Source organism: Bombina bombina, chromosome 4, assembly GCF_027579735.1.
Source record: "Bombina bombina isolate aBomBom1 chromosome 4, aBomBom1.pri, whole genome shotgun sequence".
Lineage (NCBI taxonomy): Eukaryota > Metazoa > Chordata > Amphibia > Anura > Bombinatoridae > Bombina > Bombina bombina.
The window spans coordinates 1,209,571,532-1,209,587,416 of record NC_069502.1 but is presented as its reverse complement, the minus strand read 5'-3'; the positions used below and the strand labels follow the sequence as shown (position 1 = coordinate 1,209,587,416).

Sequence of the window (15,885 nt, the reverse complement as noted above, 5' to 3'; positions counted from 1 at the left end):
TTTTGAAAGCATTCTCACTTTACAGCATTTTTTAACACCTTGTTTTATAATATGATATGCACACATATATATATATGTCATAGGAATAGGCGAAAGTTTATGGCTTCTAAATGTATGGGTTTGGTCCTAGATATTGAAAATGTTATATGCAGCTGGGCACTTACTTTAGTATGCTGACTAAATACTTTTGGTCTTCTGTATTTTACATGTCTGTTCAGAATTTACATCTGAGTATATTTATGTACCCAACATCCTTTTGATATATGCCCAAATACTATTTCTATTGCAAGGCATTATCTTAAGGGGACCATTCTATGTTACTACTTTTTAGTACTGATCTCTATATGTCAGTAGTTTTTGCAACAATTTTATACAAATAGTGCTCGACACGTGCATGCTCCTGAGCCTACCTCAGTATGCTGTTTTCTAAAGGAGACAAAGGAGAAATTGGTACATTTGATAATAAAAGTAAATAGGATTTAATTATGAAAATTGAATCTTGACTCCAATTTGTTCAGTACCCCATTCATTTAGTAGATATAATATGGTGAATGGGGAAATCATCTAAATCAAATAAATAAATAAAGGGGTATTGAACACTAAGGGCCAGATAACAAGTGTAGCGCAAAATATCGCTTTCGCTAAAGTGATATTTGCACTCCACTTTGTAATACCAGCGCATGTAAATGTGCGCTCATGAAAGTGGGCTTCTATAGGTTCCAATGAAAGCCTTGTTCTTATGTCGTGAAACACAGCATGAGAACTAGCACAGTGAAGGGGGTAAGACGGGCAGCAAATATAAATATATATGTATGTGATTATATACATATGAATGAATGTGTTAATATAACACCCCACAGCCGACAACTTTAGCCCCAAAAAAATGCTTAGTTCAGTTTTAAATATTTTTAATTGCTACCTTGAGCTCGCAGTAGCAATAACCAGAAACTTGTAATGGCTGGTTATTTAATTTGCCTATTTGCGGGCGTTTAATAAATTAGCGCTCCACTTGTAATCTAGCCCTTAATAAATGTTAGCTATAATTATGTATTCAAAGCAAAGATTAGCCTGACAATAATGTGCAGCTGTATTTTTTAAACATGATGGGCAAAGTTATTTAACGCTCCCATGCGTCGGGTTGCGCTCATGTTACACCCTAACACCCTACTTGCACGCAAACCCGATCGCATATTATGAAGTGCGCTAACCCAACATGAAAATATGAATATTTCACATAGAAGAATGTTATATTTATTCATAAATAAATAAATATTTCTACATATATCTGATAGTATTTAGGTACAATATATATCTATACTATATATATATATATATATATATATATGTTTATATGTAGTTTTATATATATATATAAATAAATATAGGAATATATATTTAGAAATACTTAGAACATATTCTGCTATGTGAAGAACATTGAAATGTGAAATATTTACAGTGAATATACAATAAAAAAACTTTATTTAATATAAATTCTGCATGAACATGTTTTCTTTATTAAGACACGGTGAGTCCACAGAATCAGCAATTGCTGTTGGGAATATCACTCCTGGCCAGCAGGAGGCGGCAAAGAGCACCACAGCAAAGCTGTTAAAGTAAATGTAAATTTTGATGATAAAGTGCCCCTGGGGGGTCACTTTAATTCATCAAAATTTACATTTCACTCGTTTTTTGAAAATACTTATCTTTTAATCTTGACAGCCGCTGCATCGCTTCCTCCGCCCGTCGCAAAGCCTCTTCCTGGGTCTAAAATGATGAATCCGGCGTCCTCCAATCACGGCGTTGAATCAGACACTGATTCCCAGGGGGGAGGAAGCCATGATTGGAGTATGACTGATCCGTCATTTCTGACGTAGGAAGAGGCTTGCGACGACCGGGGGAAGCTGGAGCGGCTGTCAAGGTTAAAAGGTAAGTATTTTCACAACACAAGTGAAATGTGAATTTTAATGAATTAAAGTGCGCCTGTTTTTAATCAAATTTGTAAAAACCAGGCACTTTATCATCAAAATTTACATTCACTTCCCTTCCCACAACCCCCAGTCATTTTCTTTGCCTTCAGTGCAAGGAGGAGGTGAAGTTTAGGTGTCTGTTAATGATTTTTCTACAATCAAGAGTTTATTATTTTGAAAGCCAGAGCAGACGTGCTCTGATCTTTCCTGACAATTCTGGGTCTAGCTGTACTCCACGTTAGTCTCTTCAGTAGGGCAGTGGTGGCTTTAAAGCAGTTAGGAACTTGTGAGGTGGACCTCACTACGTTTTTCTAACATGTTGCTTCCCTTGTATAGAAAGCCAAAGTAGGTTAAATTTGATCTTTCTTTTTGTCGCAGGTCTCTGTGAGGAGTGGCTTCCTTTCATACAAGGTGAGCTGTCCTCCTGCCGGATGGCTAGAAGTACAGGTAAGTGCCTTTTTTTCTTCTGGGGCTAGGAGGCTGGCACTGAATGGGTTAATGACTCCCTGTACCTTATATGCGACTCAAAATCCTTACTTAGGGATGTTTTATGGCAGTGGGCAGGCACTTCTTATGTGACATGGAGACTTATTGTTTAATTCCTTCATGGCAAGGAAGGGGTTAAACTTTTTATAGTGGCTCAGTTGAAAATATTTTTATTTCCCTTGGCTGACTTTAAGTTGGGACAGCCACTCTGGTCCTGCACTGACTGTCAAGAGGGTGCGCTCTTTCTCTTAGAGGCGCCACTCCTATGGAGCTATCATGGCTCTTGTACGTTGAAAGGCTTATCTGGTTAATCCCTCATGCCTCTTGTATATGGCTCATTGCAAATTATTTTTTTATATTGGGCTCCTTTAAGATTACTCGTTTGTTTTACAAAAGCGGGTGTGTTTCAGGCATTTTGTATTATTGGGTGGTTTTTCCATCGATCCTGCACAGACAGACCGAATCTATGGCGGAGTTTACTTTCTGAGGGCGCTTTGTAGCTAATTGCGTTTCTTCTGCTTTTTCTCTGGTGGAGTGTCATTGGAGCGTCACCATTGCTTACCCGACCTTTCTGACTAAGTTAGCATGAAAGGAAGTTTGGGCTTGGCGATGTGGCTCTCTGTAGAGTTTTTTTTTTTCGTTCACTGTTTTATTTGTTTCCCTAGCAGTTTAATCTAACAACTGCTTTTTCTTGTTGAGTCGCATTGTCTATATGTTCCATGACAGTATAGGCACACACATTAGCTCTTTTTTCATGAATTTCATACCCCCTCCTAAATAAACACGGGTCCATGTAAAGATTTTTATATTAAAGTGACAGTCATTTAATTATGCATTAAAGAGAAATTCATCTGAAAATTTTTGTTTTTCAGTTATATTTCAGTTATACACTCTTATGTACCCTTTTAATACTTAAGTTAAATATCATATTTTATAATCAATGTTTATTGACTTCCGAGGACCGATTATTTTGAAAACTCATCTGTCCTTAATTTTAGAATAAATGTTATTTTTGGAGTCTCTTGTCTATTCATAGACGTTTAGACAATTTAATGTGTTTTTCTGTGTTAAATGTTTAGCAGTACCTATTTAGTGTAAAGATAGATATTGCCCTTTGAGCCTTATGTCTCCCAGGACAATGCTGTTCAGGCAATGCCACAGTTTTCTCCTTAATGGTCTCATGCCTCTATGGCGTCGCATGCAGTGCCCTGCGGTTCCTCTCAATCTCCTAGAGGAGTTATTTGCGGTGTCTTTGGCTTTATCTGTTTTTCTCTATTTTCAGGGAAAACACAAGAGAACATTTTAATTTTCAGGTAGTAAGGTTGCTGCTCCTTAGTAGAAATTGGACAGTATAATTTCTTCATCTGATGCTGATGTGGTGTCCTTCAGATGTATGCTTGCACACCTTGTGTACTGCTAAAGGAGGTTTTGGCTACTTGGATGACATCGATACCCTGTCGTTGTCAACCTTGAAAGTATTATGAACTTTATTATTTCAATGATTTTCTTTCCTATGAGGAAGTGTTTCCCATCGTGCCTTGGATATTTTCTCAGGATTAGGAGAAGCTAGGGATACGTGTTCACTGTCTCCCGTCCCTCAAGTGATTTTCCTGTAGCTGACTCCATTAAATGAACGGTGCCTTAAGTGGAAAGGTATTTTTCTACTACGGCTCAGAGAACTTCAATCCTGTATGGTGCTCCTTTTTGGATCGTTGGATGAGAAGCTGGAGGTTTAATTGTTCATTTAGAACAATGCCTTGTCTTATTAGACTTGCTGTGCTAGTCTGCAGGGCATTGTGGCTGAAATCTTGTTCAGATGAGAAGCCTACTTGTGGCTTAGTTCCAGTTCCAGTCCCAGTCTGGGAACGGGATATAGGTATTTCCTCAAGTTTCTCAGGTTTTGTCCTTCAAAGTGGTACCCATTCTCCTTTGATCAAGAGGACCTGTTCAGTCCGAACATAGACCTGAAGAATGTGTATTTATTGTTCCCATTATTGGGATCTTCTCAAGTTTCTGAGTCTTGTCATCCTAGAAAGGCTTTTAGGCCTTGGGGTGTTTTTCGGGTGCTCTTCTGGACAATAAATGTTTCAGGTGTCATCCTTCTTCGAGCACTCTATCTTTCAAGAGATCTTGTCCAATCTTCTTTCCCATGGATGGGAAATTAAACTGGAGAAGAGTTCCTTTGTTCCATCTACAAGGGTGATTTATTTGGGGACCTTAATAGATACTCTATCATAGGAGAAGATAAGACAGAGGTCAGATAATCAAGTATTATTATTTCTCTGCAGTCTACTGTCCGGCCAACAGCGAGCTCTTGTGGTCCGGTAAATAGTTTGGTCTTTTGGCAACCAGAAGGTTGGGAGTCTGGATCCAGCTGCAGTTGTTTTGTTTTTTTTCTTCAATTTTCAGTGAATCAATGTATGAAGGGTATTGATCTGATGGTTATTTTGGTCATCATTCTCTTTGCTATTTTCCATAGAATGTAGAATATTCGGATTTGTTGCAGAGGATAGATCTAGGTCAGTCACCAAGAGTCTCTATCCCGTAGTGGTTTCTCACGAGTAGCTGTCTCAGGGCGCATGCTTCTAAAGACATTCCTCGGTGTTGTGTACATGGACGCCAACCTGCTGGGCTGGGAATCAGTCTGGGTCTTGTTTAAGGGCAGGGATTATGGACTTGGAAGTGTCTGCTCTCCTCTTTAACATCTTGGAGTTGGGAGTGATTTACAATGCTCTGATGGCTTGACCTCAGTTGTCCTTTGCTGGGGTCTCTCTGGTATAGCTTAGTGGTTAGCACACCTAGCTGGGAATCCAAAGGTCGAGAGTTTGAATCCACCCACAGGTGCTGGTCCTTTGCATTGTGGCTTATTCGTCTGCCCTTGGAATTTAAAGAGCTTCTGGTCAGCTAAAGCTCCTGATTCTATTCCAGTCGGACAATATCACCTAAATGGTTTTCATCAACCACCAGGGATGAGCTCGGAGTTCCTTAGCCATGTAGGAGGTGTCTTGGATTGTTTAGTGGGCGGACTTGTTCAGTGTTTCTTACTGATATTTCTTCTGCTCTGAGGGTTTTTTAACTCCCAGTTTGCAGTGTGACACTTCTTATCTCATATTGCATGCAGATAAGGCAGTTCTTTGTACCAAGTTTGGTTTTCTTCCTAAGGTTTTTTCGGACAGAAATATTAATCAGGAAATTGTTGTACCTTCTCTCTGTCCTAATCCTTCTTCTCATAAGGGACGTTTGTTGAACAACTTAAATGTTGTGCGGGCTCAGTCTTCTGCATTGTGTCTTTTCCTTTCTGGGAAACGTAAAGGACAGAAAGCTACTGCCATGTCTCTTTCTCTCTGGTTGAGAAGTATTATTCATTTGGCGTACGAAACTGCCGGACAGCAGCCTCCTGAGAGAATTACAGCTCATTCCACTAGGGCTGTTTCTTCTTCTTGGGCCTTCAAGAATGAGGCCTCTGTGGAGCTGCGACTTGCTCTGCTTTGCACACTTTTTCTAAATTCTATAAATGTAATACTTTTGCCTCGGCTGTGGCTTCTTTTGGGAGAAAGGTTCTTCAAGCAGTGGTGCCTTCTGTTTAGATTCCCTGTCTTGTCCCTCCCTAATCATCTGTGTCCTCTAGCTTGGGTATTGATTCCCAATATTAATTGCTGATTCTGTGGACTCACCCTGTCTTAAGAAAGAAAACAAAATGTATGCTTACCTGATAAATGTATTTATTTCTTGACACGGTGAGTCCATGGCCCGCCCTATTTCAGACAGGTTTTTTTATGTAAACCTCAGGCACCTCTACATCTTGTGTTATTTCTTTTCTCTCCTTTTTCTTCGGTCCAATGACTGGGGGTTGTGGGAAGGGAAGTGATACTTAACAGCTTTGCTGTGATGCTCTTGGCCTCTTCCTGCTGGCCAGGAGTAATATTCCAAGCAGTAATTGCTTATTCTGTGGACTCACCGTGTCAAGAAATAAATACATTTATCAGGTATATATGTGTATATATGTCTGTAAATACATATATACACATATAAATACATATTTACACACATATAAACAAATATATATATATATATATATATATATATGTCTAGATATAAGTAGAATGTTACCACTCAGTGTCAGTGAGTAGAAACAAGCGTTACTCTAATAAGATGCGCTAGTCAGAGGTCTGAAAATCTCATAGAGCCGCTGTTTGAGTACAAATATTGTGTAAATAGACAAAGTCTATACAATATAGGAGGATATATATCAAAGGATAAACAGCGCTTATAGATTTTCTTAAAAACTGTATATATTATAGAGTCTCGACAGTATTGGTTGGTAAAAGTAGATAAGAGGAAAAAATATATATGGTCATATGTTTGTATAATAAAGTCTTAGATGAGATATAGAGGTCCAGGTGTAGTGTAGGAGTATTAGATACCCTTACCAAAAGTTACCTCAATCCTATGAGGTAAGTTTGCCGCATTGGAGGATGTATCTGATGATTGGATGAGTCCTAGGTATTCTGATCTGTATAGTTTCGCTGCCTCTTGGAGTAGAATGGGATGTGGGTCCCCTATGTGCTGGTTTTCTTAGAAAACTTCCTGGGCTTGTTGCCTCTTGGAGCTTGGTTCTCTTGTCTTGGTATGAACTTTCTTGTCCAGGTATATACCCAAAAAGACAGAAAACAGCAAAAATAGTGTAATACCGTTTTATTCAATAATAGTATAAAAAAGTAACATATATCACACTCACATTTTATGTCCTCACTGATATGAGGTATTGTTACAGCACATAGAATTAGAGGTGGATTCACAGATGGTTATGTCCCAAGCCAGTCAGAAAATAAAGTCTGTATTCCTTAGATGTCACAAGCAGTGATTACAGCCGAGTGAGGATGTAGCCAGGAATTTATCCGGTTAATATTGCTAATTAGGTCAGTGACTGTACAGGGCTGGTCTGTTTATATATTCAGGTATGTCCAGTGTCTTTATACATGTCACACCATTAGTAGATGGCCAGATAAACGATATAAATACAGTTATTATCAATGCTGCATGTGCAGATGGATTAGTATAATACCAGTCTGGCAGGTCAGGCAGTATACGTAGTTAATAGCAGTTAATAGCAGTTAGTAACAGATCATAAGCTCAGTTCATACATAAAATGTTAGCTTAAAAAACCAAACAGTTTAAAAAGCAGTTTAAAAGATAATAAAACAGGTAAGTAGTGTTACCCTAAATGAAATACCCTAACGCGTTTCAAAGGTTTATGTCTCCTTCTTCCTCAGAGGGGTTTGTTGTAACTGAGGTGTGTGTATAGCTCTATTCATACCCACGGGGCGGCGGCACGCCCAGATGTAGGTAGAATCCTATTGGTTCATGTGACCTAGTGTTATGTGATTGTACTGGTGGTGTGCGAAGTGTGGCCTTATATATAATAAGCATTAAAAACATAAAAAAGGTACCTAAGGCTTAGACTTATGCATATATGTGATATCAGTTGCCTTATTTTCCCGGATTCGCCGCTATTTAAGTTTAGCGGTTCTATTTTCCTTACGGGTGACGTCATATGTGAACGTCTTAGCTTCTAAACGTGTCTCTCTGCCTTCTGGGAAATGTAGTTGATTTCATGTCCCCCAGAATGGCGTAATGGGATACTTAGAGTCCTGATGTCTCGGCTGCTATGCACTTCCCTAAGCCCGCTGGGACTTGTAGTCAAATACACGTCCCGGAGATATACATAATGCAATAATAAAATAATGTCATAGTATAAACATCAGTGCCTAACAGGTTCCTAGAGATATCTACATCTTTTCACATAAGGGTATCTTTGTTATAAGAAGTATACGTTATTTTTCATGGCTCATTATCGAGATTAGCTACTGAATATGTAACAGAATTAACACTGTGATTTTAAATATATCTTCATATACTCAGGAGTTAATATTACTAGTTTTCCAGTTTCTACTTATGTATCTAGTGTTACAAATAAATTAAACTGGGGATAATATATGTGGACTCATTTGGTTGTAACAATTATTCCCTTTTGTATAGAATGGTAGACTGAATATTGTAAATATTATAAATACTAGTGTAGTGGTAAGTTGTGAGAGCAAGTATTTATATTGTTAAATAGGAATTATGTATTGGTATAGTGAAAGATAATTTATTTATTTAATTTAATGTGATATTTGTAATGTTATAGCTAGATCGACTGAGGGGATATAGCTATTATTATTCGAGATATGCAGCTATATCTATATCTCTGTTCAGACCCTTAGGAGTCATGGTTCCTAATTTGTGAATCCAGAGGGTTTCCCTTCGTCTCAGATATAACTCTCTACTAATGCCTTCTGGGGCTTCTCTAACATGTTCGAGTATGGTGCCTCTGAGGCATGTAGGATCAAGATTATGTTTTAATCTGAAATGATTTGATACGCTATGTTTCTTTAGACCATTTTCGATGTTTCTAATATGTTCCAGTAGTCTCACCTTATAAGGTCTTATGGTACGTCCTATGTATTGTAGCTTGCAGTCACATTCTAGTAGGTATACTACATGATCAGTTCTGCAATTTGTTAGTGTTTCTAAATCCCAGGTTTTGTTGTCAACAGATGATGTGATTTGTTTCGTCGGTTTGGTTTTATTATAATGGTGTTTGCATGATTCACAATTTAGACGATTGCATTTAAAAAATCCTTTTGTTTTATTGTGTAACCAATTGGTAGTATTTCTTATTGCTTTATTTCCCTTAAGTTTGCTTGGAGCAATGATTGCCCTTAGATTTGGTCTAAAGAAACATAGCGTATCAAATCATTTCAGATTAAAACATAATCTTGATCCTACATGCCTCAGAGGCACCATACTCGAACATGTTAGAGAAGCCCCAGAAGGCATTAGTAGAGAGTTATATCTGAGACGAAGGGAAACCCTCTGGATTCACAAATTAGGAACCATGACTCCTAAGGGTCTGAACAGAGATATAGATATAGCTGCATATCTCGAATAATAATAGCTATATCCCCTCAGTCGATCTAGCTATAACATTACAAATATCACATTAAATTAAATAAATAAATTATCTTTCACTATACCAATACATAATTCCTATTTAACAATATAAATACTTGCTCTCACAACTTACCACTACACTAGTATTTATAATATTTACAATATTCAGTCTACCATTCTATACAAAAGGGAATAATTGTTACAACCAAATGAGTCCACATATATTATCCCCAGTTTAATTTATTTGTAACACTAGATACATAAGTAGAAACTGGAAAACTAGTAATATTAACTCCTGAGTATATGAAGATATATTTAAAATCACAGTGTTAATTCTGTTACATATTCAGTAGCTAATCTCGATAATGAGCCATGAAAAATAACGTATACTTCTTATAACAAAGATACCCTTATGTGAAAAGATGTAGATATCTCTAGGAACCTGTTAGGCACTGATGTTTATACTATGACATTATTTTATTATTGCATTATGTATATCTCCGGGACGTGTATTTGACTACAAGTCCCAGCGGGCTTAGGGAAGTGCATAGCAGCCGAGACATCAGGACTCTAAGTATCCCATTACGCCATTCTGGGGGACATGAAATCAACTACATTTCCCAGAAGGCAGAGAGACACGTTTAGAAGCTAAGACGTTCACATATGACGTCACCCGTAAGGAAAATAGAACCGCTAAACTTAAATAGCGGCGAATCCGGGAAAATAAGGCAACTGATATCACATATATGCATAAGTCTAAGCCTTAGGTACCTTTTTTATGTTTTTAATGCTTATTATATATAAGGCCACACTTCGCACACCACCAGTACAATCACATAACACTAGGTCACATGAACCAATAGGATTCTACCTACATCTGGGCGTGCCGCCGCCCCGTGGGTATGAATAGAGCTATACACACACCTCAGTTACAACAAACCCCTCTGAGGAAGAAGGAGACATAAACCTTTGAAACGCGTTAGGGTATTTCATTTAGGGTAACACTACTTACCTGTTTTATTATCTTTTAAACTGCTTTTTAAACTGTTTGGTTTTTTAAGCTAACATTTTATGTATGAACTGAGCTTATGATCTGTTACTAACTGCTATTAACTGCTATTAACTACGTATACTGCCTGACCTGCCAGACTGGTATTATACTAATCCATCTGCACATGCAGCATTGATAATAACTGTATTTATATCGTTTATCTGGCCATCTACTAATGGTGTGACATGTATAAAGACACTGGACATACCTGAATATATAAACAGACCAGCCCTGTACAGTCACTGACCTAATTAGCAATATTAACCGGATAAATTCCTGGCTACATCCTCACTCGGCTGTAATCACTGCTTGTGACATCTAAGGAATACAGACTTTATTTTCTGACTGGCTTGGGACATAACCATCTGTGAATCCACCTCTAATTCTATGTGCTGTAACAATACCTCATATCAGTGAGGACATAAAATGTGAGTGTGATATATGTTACTTTTTTATACTATTATTGAATAAAACGGTATTACACTATTTTTGCTGTTTTCTGTCTTTTTGGGTATATACCTGGACAAGAAAGTTCATACCAAGACAAGAGAACCAAGCTCCAAGAGGCAACAAGCCCAGGAAGTTTTCTAAGAAAACCAGCACATAGGGGACCCACATCCCATTCTACTCCAAGAGGCAGCGAAACTATACAGATCAGAATACCTAGGACTCATCCAATCATCAGATACATCCTCCAATGCGGCAAACTTACCTCATAGGATTGAGGTAACTTTTGGTAAGGGTATCTAATACTCCTACACTACACCTGGACCTCTATATCTCATCTAAGACTTTATTATACAAACATATGACCATATATATTTTTTCCTCTTATCTACTTTTACCAACCAATACTGTCGAGACTCTATAATATATACAGTTTTTAAGAAAATCTATAAGCGCTGTTTATCCTTTGATATATATATATATATATATACACACATACATATACATATTTAGACATGCGTGTATATATATATATATATATATATATATATATATGTATCTCTGTTAAAGCCCTTTGCAGCCTTTTTTTTCTAACACCTCAGACCTCCTATCTTTGAGCCCTTATAACATTTTTTGTGCAATATTTTATATAAATAATTTTATTAGTGTTATTATGAGTGTAACTGTACTTTGTAATGTATTTTTGTTGTGTTTTGTGACACTTTTTTGTTTGGTGAAACTTTTAACCAGATCTTTGAGGACGCAGTAATCATTCTATCATAAATCAAGATTGCGATCAAGCGATTTGCGTTTACTTTCAACTTGTAATACAAGCGCTAAACCCGACGGGCTCAAACACCCGTGATAAAACTCTAATCGCTGGCGCGTAACTTGTAACGCTTCACTCGTAATCTGGTCATATATCATGTTGTAACCTAGATTTCCTTCTTAATATGAAGAGAGTCCACGGCTTCATTCATTACTTGTGGGAAATACAGAACCTGGCCACCAGGAGAAGGCAAAGACACCCCAGCCAAAGGCTTAAATACCTCCCCCACTCCCCTCAACCCCCAGTCATTCTTTGCCTTTCGTCACAGGAGGATGGCAAAGAAGTGTCAGGAGATATGGAGTAGTTCCTTATGGAGGGTAGTACCCTTCTGTATGGGACTGGAGTTTTAAGTAGTCTTGTCAGCCTCTCAGTGAGAGCATTGATGAATGTTAGGGTCTGGAGATGCAGGTAGAGTCTTTCTGCAAAACCATCCAGACTCGTATTAACAGCTCCTAAGCAATCAGTGTTGACGAGTTTCACTGCCTGCTTCTATCACTCAAGTCCACTCAAGCTAGAAACTTTGTTAAGAAGGATGTTTCAGCACACAGGGTATTTGTTTCAACAAGCAGCGGCTGTTGCTGCATTGGCTGGAGCCGCTACCTATTGGTGCAACTCTTTATCAGAGATGATCGAGGTGGAATGTCCCCTTGACGAGATCCAGGAAAGAATTAAGGCCTTGAGGGTAGCTAATTCTTTTATCTGTGATGCAAATATGCAGATTATCTGCTTGAATGCCAAGACATCAGGTTTTTCTATTCTAGCCCGAAGGGCACTCTGGCTGAAGTCTTGGTCTGTGGACATGACTTCAAAGTCTAGATTACTTTTTTTTCCATTTAAGGGAAAGATTCTTTTTGGTCCAGGCCTGGACTCAATCATATCCATGGTCACTGGGGGCAAAGGTGCCTTTCTACCGCAGGATAAGAAGAATAAACTTAAAGGACAGGTCCTAATTTCCGTCCCTTTCGTTCGGATAAATCCCAACGCCAGCAGCCCTCCACAAAGCCTGAACAGTCGAAGAGAACTTGGAAACCGTCTCAGTCTTGGAATAAATCCAAGCAGAACAAGAAGCCCGCCAAAGCAAAATCGGCATGAAGGGGCGGCCCCGATCCGTCACTGGATCGTGTTGGGGGCAGACTTTCTCTCTTTGTGGAGGCTTGGCTTGGGGACGTGCAAGACCTTTGGGTTCTGGAGGTCATCAATCAGGGATACATGACCGGTTTCAAATCTCATCCACACTAGGGCAGATTCCTCTTATCAAACCTGACTTCAAGACCAGAAAAACAAGAAGCTTTTCTAGGGTGCGTGTGGAATCTCTCCTCCCTGGGAGTAATTGTGCCGGTACCTCTAGCAGAGAGAGGTCTGGAGTACTACTCAAACCTTTTTGTGTTCCCAAAGAAGGAGGGTACATTTCGCCCGATTCTGGACCTAAAGTTCTTAAACATGTTTCTGTCCTTCCCATCGTTCAAAATGGAGATGATAAGGTCCATTCTGCCCTTAGTTCAAGAGGGACAGTTCATGACTATGATAGACTTGAAGGATGCTAACCTTCATGTTCCAATACACAAGGATCACTTTAAGTTCTTAAGATTCGTGTTTTTGGACCAGCACCTCCAGTTTGTTGCACTTACATTTGGTCTAGCTACTGCCCCAAGAGTCTTTACGAAGGTTCTGGGGACTCTGCTCGCGGTGGTGAGAACCAAAGGTATAACAGTAGCGCCATACTTGGACGACATCCTGGTTCAGGCTCCATCCTGTCGGCTGGCAGAGGACTATACTTCTTCAATCTCATGGGTGGAAGATAAACTTAGAAAAGAGTTCTCTGGTTCCCAGTACCAGGGTGGAATTCCTGGGTATGATAATAGATTCCATATCCATGAGGATATTTCTTTCAGACCCGAGACTATGCAAAATTACTTCCAATTGTCTTACCTCCTTAAGGCCCTCTGTGGCCTGGTGTATGGAGGTAATTGGGCTCATGGTGTCCAGCATAGACATCATCCCATTCCACAGATTCCATCTCAGACCTCTTCAGCTGTGCATGCTGAGTCAGTGGAATGGCGATCACTCGGATCTGTCACAACAGATTTCTCTAGACAACCGGTTTAGAGAATCGCTCTCTTGGTGGCTCTGTCCAGATCACCTGTCCCAAGGGACATCCTTCTTGAGACCATCCTGGGAGATTGTGACTACGGACGCAAGTCTAGCAGGATGGGGAGCTGTTTGGGGTGCCAGGAAGGCACAGGGCCTGTGGACTCGAGAGGAATCTCTCCTCCTGATCAACATTTTGGAACTTCGAGCGATCTTCAATGCTATGAAGGTTTGGCCTCTTCTGGGTTCATCTGAGTTTATCAGATTTCAATCAGACAACATAACCTTGGTGGCTTACATCAACCATCAGGGGGGAACGAGGAGCTCCCTAGCAATGAGGGAAGTATCTCGGATTCTAGAATGGGCGGAGGCCCACAACTGCTCACTGTCAGAGATCCACATTCCGGGTGTGGACAACTGGGAAGCGGATTTTCTCAGCCGACAATTGTTTCATCCGGGGGCATGGTCTCTCCATCCCAAGGTGTTTGCGGAGATTTGCAAGAGATAGGGGATGCCGGAGTAGATCTCATGGTGTCCAGACTCAATACCAAACTACCCAGATACGGGTCACGGTCCAGGGATCCATAGGCAGAACTGATAGATGCATTAGCAGTGCCTTGGAGGTTCAGTCTAGTTTTACATTTTTCCATCATTACCACTTCTTCCTCATGTAGTGGCCCTCATCAAGCAGGATCAAGCTTCGACGATTCTAATTGCTCCATCGTGGCCGCGAAGGATGTGGTTCGCGGACCTGGTAGGGATGTCCTCATCTCCTCCATGGAGGTTACCTTGTTGCGGGATCTGCAGGAACAGGGTCCTTTTGTTCATCAGAATCTAGATTCTCTGAGGCTGACTGCGTGGAGATTAAACGCTTAGTCCTTGCCAAGAGAGGTTTTTCTGAGAGAGTGATTGATACTCTCATTCAAGCTAGAAAGCCGGTCACCTGTTGCATCTATTATAAGGTGTGGAGGACCTACTTATTCTGGTGTGAAAAGCGTGGATTCCCCTGGCATAAGGTCACGGTGTCCAGGATTCTTTCCTTTCTCTAGGATGGTTTGGAGAAGGGCCTTTCTGCTAGTTCGCTAAAGGGACAGATTTCGGCTCTGTGTTATTGCACAAGAGGCTCGCTGAGCTTCCTGATGTGCAGTCCTTTGTTCAGGCTCTGTCTAGAATCAGGCCTTTGTTTAGACCTACCGCTCCTCCTTGGAGCTTAAATCTAGTTCTTAAAGTTTTGTGGAGGGCTCCGTTTGAGCCTATGCATTTGGTTGACATTAAATTACTGTCTTGGAAGGTTCTTTTTCTACTGGCTATTGCTTCGGTACACAAAGTCTCTGAGATGGCGGCCTTGCAATGTTAGCCTCCTTACCTAGTCTTTAATGCTGATAAGACTGTTCTTCGTACTGGGTTGGGTTTCCTTCCTAAGGTCGTTTCTGATCGTAACATCAGTCAAGAGATTGCGGTTCCTTCCTTGTGTCCTTATCCTTCTTCTTTGAAGGAACGGTTACTTCATAATTTGGATGTGGTTCGCGCTTTGAAATTCTATCTTCAAGCTAAGAAGGATTTTAGACAAACTTCTTCCTTGTTTGTTGTCTATTCTGAGAAACATAGAGGGCAGAAGGCCTCTTCCACTTCCTTATCTTTTTGGTTGAGGAGTATTATTCGCTTAGCACATGAGACAGCGGGACATAAGCCTCCTCAGAGGATTACGGCTCATTCAACTAGAGCTGCGGCTTCATCTTGGGAATTCAAGAATGAGGCCGCTATGAAGGAGCCTTTGGGAGAAAGGTTTTGCAGGCTGTGGTGCCCTCAGAATAGGATCCGCCTCTCTTTTACCCTCCCGTTTTCATTCAGTGTCCTCTAGAGCTTGGGTATATGTTTCCCACAAGTAATGAATAAAGCCGCGGACTTTCCTCATATTAAGAAGGAAAACATAAATTATGCTTACCAGAGTCCACGGATCCCGCCCATTTTTCTCCGTTGGGCGGACTTAAATTTTTGTTTATTCTTCTGGCACCCTTTAT

General features: G+C 39.9%; 1 protein-coding gene across 5 annotated transcripts in view; it reads left to right on the top strand.

Moving 5' to 3' along the window:
* Nucleotides 1–15,885, top strand: part of CMTR1 (cap methyltransferase 1) — a 392,012-nt gene that overhangs the window by 345,648 nt on the left and 30,479 nt on the right. The gene's annotated exons all lie outside the window — the stretch shown is intronic.